This window comes from Sturnira hondurensis, unplaced genomic scaffold, assembly GCF_014824575.4.
Source record: "Sturnira hondurensis isolate 20B ecotype Veracruz unplaced genomic scaffold, ASM1482457v3 Scaffold0015509, whole genome shotgun sequence".
NCBI lineage: Eukaryota > Metazoa > Chordata > Mammalia > Chiroptera > Phyllostomidae > Sturnira > Sturnira hondurensis.
In genome coordinates, this window is record NW_028088140.1 from 8,541,784 (window position 1) to 8,548,742 (window position 6,959).

At 42.1% G+C, this 6,959-nt stretch overlaps 1 pseudogene; it reads right to left on the minus strand.

Moving 5' to 3' along the window:
- Positions 1-2,305: 2,305 nt before the first annotated feature.
- The window catches only part of LOC118999898 (dnaJ homolog subfamily A member 1-like), an 11,632-nt pseudogene continuing 6,978 nt past the window's right edge, over positions 2,306-6,959 (minus strand).

Genomic DNA, 6,959 nt, shown 5'->3' on the forward strand with positions numbered 1-6,959 from the left:
TAGGCTGATAAAACCCCATGAGTAATTGACCCTCCATAAGCAGGGACATTAATGGTCAGCTACAGGTCATGCCTTGTAACATTAGAGAAGTTTTCATCAAATTGATATCTTTTACAGATGCAATTTAGTATCTTGGCACTTTTAAAGAATAGTTGTCCATTAATGTTCTGATTGTCTTAACACAACCTGGGTAGGAGTTCTTGGTAAGCGTTCAGAAACTTAAAAGTGGAGGCAGCACACCTTGTTGAGGGAATTGGACAAATGGTTGAATAGCCTGGGCTCTTAGGATGTGGAAAAATGGATGACTTTGGGTAGTTGGGCTGGGGAGAGTTGAGCATGTGAAATAAGGCAGGTGGATGCAGAGAAGGAGAAGAAAGTGGGGACAATGGAGTGGGAAAGAAGACTGGAAGAGCTTGTTCCTGGTGGTGAGGTGACAGTTTGGGTGTAGTAAAGGGAGTGACAGGAACAAAGTATCAAGGGGAAAATGCAAGACATCTGGAGGTGAGGGAAGTGGGGCCTGGAGGGGGAGGCAGGTGATTCCCAAGTGGTGCTGGCTATGGGGGCTGAGACCTCCACCCAACTCCACCTGCATTCTTCAGATGCACCAGACATAACCCATCAGGCTGCCTAAATGTAGTGCTTTTTCTCCCCCCAAATAGAAGTCACCCACCCAGCAGAAGTAACTGTGTTTCTTCTACCCAAACACCTTGTTTTCTTCTCTATATTTTATCATACTTCTCTTCCACACAGACCTCTTTCCTTCACCGGATTGCTCCTGACTACCTCTTTTCGGCCACCAGTCACCATTAATTAGTTCATCCATTCCCTCATGGTGGATCTCCTTCTACACTATCCAGAAACCATACAAGACATTCTAGATGCCACTAGGTAGAGTTTCTGTCCTGAAGCAGCCCCCTTCCCAGCATCAGATACCAGCTGGTGGTGAGCTAAGTAGAAGTACAGAAGGGAGCAGTATGCCCAGGTCAGCTTAGGCGGGGTTGGCAAGAGATCATGGTGTGTGTGGTCAGGGTAGTAACAGTAAAGAAGGATTCCAGAAGAGAGTGGTTGAGCTGAAATATGAAAACCATACAGGAATTAGATGAAGAAGAAGGGAGAAGGACCTGACATCAAGAGGAGATACCATGTTAAAAGCACAGAAGTCAGACTGATGAAAGAGAAAAGACCAAGTGAGAGCCAAAGCAAAAGCAAAGCAGGCAAGGAAGTCAGGCTCTGGGTGACAGGCTGCCTCAAGAGGCTGGAGCAGAGAATGCAAGAGAGGTGAAATGGAGAGAGGCAGGGGCCAGATCACAAAAGGTCTGATATGCCACAATGAGGGGTTCAGACTCAATATTGAAGGTGCAGGTATCCACTAAAAAGTTTAAAGTGTGAGATGGGTTGGGGACAAGATCAAATTAAAGAGAGATCACTCTAGTTGCAAGATGGTGAGGTGTGAGGTGGAGAGACCAGTTGCTTAGGAGGCTATTGGCATCTCCAGGGCAAGAGACAACCTGCCTTGAGCTAAGTGAGAAGGGAAACGAGAATACAGATTATGTAAGAAGGTGGAACCATCTAAAGAGCAAGACATAGGAAAAGCAAGGAGTGTACACCTCCCAGAATTCTAGCAAGCCTATTATGTTCCCTCCTTCCGCTCACTCCTTCCATAGCTCCTTTCCTTGAAGGAGGTACTTCAAACTCTTCTCCCTCAAACTCCCTTTCCTTTCATCCATGCATTTGTTCAAGCCTACCCCTCATACCTTCCTCACACACATACAGCATCATGATTCCTCCTAACAAGTGCTCTTCTCCAATATCCTAAAATTCCTTCTCCTCCTTCTTTATTCTCTCTTTATTCCACCTTCTTTATTCTCTCTTTTTCCCAATTCCATGCTTTCCCCAGCTTGACACCACAGCAGAGGATAAACTGGCGCCCAGCCTCTTGCCTCAAGGGCTGCTTAGAAGAAAGAGTCAAAGGACTTTCCTGGGAGGTGGGATGAGGGAGATCAGGGCTTGGGGAGGAGAGGAAAGCACAGAGATGGGATCCAGGGTAAACTTAAGACAGAAATAAAGTTAAGTTGTATTAGTTCATTGGTAACAAATTCAATCTGGTCCAGGGAGATTTTCACATTGCATAGTCCTAAATTTGAGGGGTTTTTTTTTTAGTATGGGAAAGAACCTAATTCTTTTTTTATTTTATATTGAACTTTTATATTTGAGTTTATTCTTTATTTAACTTTTAAAACACTACTCTAATTAAGTATTAAAACAAAAACAATAGCAACAGTGAGCATATTATGATCATAGTCCTTCACTCATTTACTACTGTATATAACATGCCAGCAGTGAGTGTTATTCTCTGGTCCCTTTGAGAGGTCTGACACTGAACACCAGCCGTAGGATGATGTTCATCTTTTTTTTTTAAGATTTTATTTATTTATCTTTTAGAGAGGAAGGGAAGGAAAGAAGGAGAGAAATATCAATGTATGGTTGCCTCTCATGAGTCCCCTGCTGGGAACTGGCCTGCAACCGAGGCATGTGCCCTGACTGGGAATCGAACCGTGATTGTGTGGTTCGCAGGCCTGAGCTCAATCCACTGAGCGATGATGTTCATCTTGCTAATGTGCATCTCCATTGTAATGGCACTGTGTTTCTCAATCTGGATCAAAGCCCACCAGTTTTACAGGGTCCATTTCATCAGTCACTTCTACTTCCTTCCTCTCAGGTAGGAGTTTTTCCAGCAAAGAGCTTTTACCAGAAGAGAGTAAGCCATTCTCAGGAAAGTTTACCTTAAATTCAATAATTAGGCAATCTTTTTTCACATTGTTTATGATAATTTGACATGCCTTCATTTAGCACACTTGATATCTCCTTTCTTGACTATGGTTCATTTGTCAAGAATAGCTATTTGCTTTTGGAAGCCACATAATGCTTCAATCAGCTATGTGCCCATACACATGAAAAGGTTTTTTTTCTCATTGAGTGAAAACAGCATGGTCCTTCTGATCTAAAATAATGATAATATCTCCTGTTGGCAGTCCTTTTTCTTGATCTCCTTCACCACAAAGTATTTTCTTCTGGCCATCTTTCATGGCATTGTCAATATGAAGTTAGAGAATCTTCCTTTCTCAAACTATCTTTCTTCCATGGCAGCTCTTATATCCATCTGTATGACTGATCTGTTCCCCATAGCCCTGGCACTCCATGCACACAGATTGAATTCACTGAACCATTCCAGGTCCTACCTGATGAATTATTATTTGCATCCCAGCACCTTGGCAATGGAGACAGCACTCTACTGCTCCTTTCTTACCACCTCAGCCTTCACATTTGGCAAAAATCATGCTCTTTTGCAGAGCTAGTTTTCTTGTTGCACCATTATATAAATTGTCTAAGGTTACTGAGAACTGATGCACATTTTTACCTCTCTCTTCTCTCTGCATCCTTTCTTCTCCTTCAAAAAATGTGTCAAAGATATTCCTAGGGTAGCCGTCACCTGCTCCGCCTTCTTTAATTGCCTGTTCTCTTCCTTTGTCATGTAAAATTCCCTTTTCTTTACATCAGAGAGCACTTCGTAAGCTGTTCAAGAGCACTGAGAAAGAGAACTGAGAAATCTGTGTAAGCTTCCCTTCTTCATTTAGATTCTTATGAGGGTGGTGCTTCAAGGCGAGCTTCCTGCAAGCCGTTTTCAATTCTTCCTGGGTGGTATGGGGTTTGACCTCCAAAACATCACAGTAAATGGTTTCTTTTACCTTTTTTGACAGCCGATGAGCAGGCTGAGGATGGTGTGAGGGAGCAGGAAAGATCACATTTAGTGAGCAACCTAATCCCTAAGAGAATGAGAAGCTTCCTTCTTCCTGTTACTTCTCCACTGTAAGGAGTAGGAGCAGAGACTCCTGACTTTAGACATTTCATAAAGACAACGGAGGCTTCAGAGGAAACATGAGGAGTCAATTTTGTGATTTCCATATTAACAAATCCCCAATAGTTTATTTATCATCTGCTAATGTTCTGCTTGTCAATTTCACATACATCATATTTTCTCTAACCCTCACATCAACCTTATGAAGTAATTATAATTCCACTTTAGAGATGAAGAAACTGGGGGCTAAGAAACACCCAGGTCTGCATGAGTCCTCAGCCTTTCCCACTCTGCCATGTTCCCCCCGCCCCCGTCCACTGTCAAGTTAATGCTGTTTAAAAATAGAAGTTAAACATAGTAAGCCACATTAGCCAGAATTCCATGTCTCCAAAAATGTCAGAAATTCATCTCATTCTCTGAATTTTGCTTTGAAACAGATAATTGAAAATGTTTCTTACAGAATTTTGATACTTTTTTTCCCAGATGAAATATTTGATGTCCTGAGAGGTTTTTGGTTTGTTATTTTTTTGTTCTTGAAGGCAGTATTAAATAAAATTTTTCACTAACCTAACTTTCAGCCCTTTCCCAAGACAGCTCCTCAAGAGAGCCAATTTTTGGAGGGATATGTTGGAATTATTTCCCAGGACCTTCAAAAAGGGCAGAAGTTCTGGAAGAAAATTGTTTACACACTGCATGGATGGGGATGAGAAGCAGGCTTGGTGGGCAGTAGTAGCTGGAGGTGTAAATAGGCAAGGGAATCCAGAGTGGTGATGCAGAAGGTGAAAGACAAATGGGGTGCTGCTGTTATTGAACAGCAGGCTAGGGTCCTGCTACCCGCCGCCACCCTCTAGGCAAAATTCCAGAGGCAAAGGTTTGGTGATAAAGGAAAGGAGTCTTTATTCAATACCTTCACAATTTTGGAGTAACAGCTTTCCACAAGAATTAGGTAGTCACCTAGGCCTATCAATTAAGGCTAAACTCTAACACCCGAGTTCTCTTAGCATTCCCCTGTTTATTTTAATTATCTTATTTCTATAGGGTTGGTTTACAAACTCAAACAACATAAGATACAAAAGCTGCACAGTTTTGGAAGAATGGCGGGCTCTGCCTTACAACCTGTCCCCTCTAGAACACGCAAAGAAGAATAACCCTGCCACCCTCTGCCACGCCAGCCTGACCCTAGGCTGCACCTGGAGTTTCTTCCCATCCAAAATACTGTCTGTGGGGAAATGCTGCCTGCTGCAGCACCATCATCCAGGCATCCTTGAGGAGGAAAAATTTTCCTCACTTTTCTTCAAATTTTCTCGCTGGCCTGAGAGCCAGAGAGAGCCTGCCCCACCTGTTGAGAGCCCTTCTTTTATTTCAAGCTTTCTTGTTCATACAGTGGCCCCTTCTTACTTCTTGTCAGTGACCTGATCAGATCTCTCTGTATCACTGCTGTAACAAAGATATTAAAATATGAGAGGAGCTTTGGGACAGTAGACGACAGAAGCTAGAAGGACCTTGATAAGATTCATAAAAATGTAAAGGGTCTTAAAGAAGACTGTCGGCAGAAACTTAATGTCCTCAAAAAAAGCTATCTGTCAAAGATTAAAGAAAAGTGAGGGAAGTTTTACTGGTAACTAAAGGAGAAAAGGCTCCACTATGCAGTGAGAAAGTTTAGCAGCACTCTTGCCTGCAATAATGTGAAAAATAGAAAATGCACCTCATGAACTGGGTGGTTTAGCTAAGGAGATTTTCAGGCAGGGTTAAAGGCTACCCTAGCTCATTTTTGCTGCTTAAATTAAAAGGTGAGCAGACAAGAATAAACTCAAGAAAAAAAGTTAAATATGAAAAAGAATTTCCTGAGTTTGAAAATCCCCTGTCTATACAGATAGAAAGAAATGTTAAAGTAAGAACAGCTTACAGACAAAAATAAAATTTGGGGAATGGTCATGAAACGTGGTATAAAGATGAAACTGAGAGTGTGATTACAAAATTCTTTATTAAGGTTTTGAAAGGATTTAAAGTAATGCCTTAAAGAACTATTCACTCAAAACAAAAAAAAACAAGTGAACAAACAAAAAAACAGGTCTTTTGAGAATCCTTGGCAGCTTCAGCAGAAGCCTGAGGTAGATGGTAATTTATCATAAAGAAATTTATAGATGTGGCTCCTCCCCATCCCCATTGGCATGAACCACAGTATGATTCATAGGAGGCTGTCAGAAGTTTTAAGAGAATTGTATAATCAGAAACACAGCTGGCTTGGATTAAAGAGACAGACAGAGAAGGTGCAAAAAAGAAAAAAAAGTCTTTGATTTCCCAAACTTTGTACACCAAAAAAAGGAAGAATGACACAGAGAGTAGAACCCAAAGCCACAGTGAATAATTCTCATGGCCTGATCTCTGATCAAAAAGCTGACCTCCTGTGCCCTGCCAGGTTTCAGGCCGGTCTTGGAATTGCTGTATGCCTGCTGTTTTCCCCATTTCTGAATGGGCGTGTCTATAGCAGTTATTGTGTGTTGGTTGTTCCATCAATACCTGTTAGGTTTGTGTTGGGGAGGGGGATGGGGCATGGGAGTGGGGAGAAAGATAACTTGCCTCTTTTTTAAAAATTTTTTATTTAACTCTTGTTCAAGTACACTTTTCTTTCTTGTATTCCCAGCCCTGCCCCCGCCAGTGCTCCTCACCTCCCTCCCATTTCCCCCCCCCACCTATTGTCCATGTGCCCTTTATACTTGTTCATGTGAGTCCTTCCCCTTTTCCCCTGCGATTCTCTCCTCTCTCCCCTCTGGACCCTGTCAGCACTTTCTGTATTACAGTGTCTTTGGTTACATTTTGCTTGCTTGTTTGTTTTGTTGTTTAGAATCCTGTTAAAGGTGAGATCATATGGTATTTGTCTTTCACCGCCTGGCTTGTTTCACTCAGCATAATGCTTTCCAGTTCCATCCATGATGTTGCAAAGGGTAGGAGCTCCTTCTTCCTTTCTGCAGCATAGAATTCCATTGTGAAAATGTACCATAGCTTTTTGATCCAGCCATTTACCGATGGGCATCTAGGTTGCTTCCAACTCTTGGCTATTGTAAATTGTGCTGCTATGAACATTGGGGTGCATAGGTTCTTT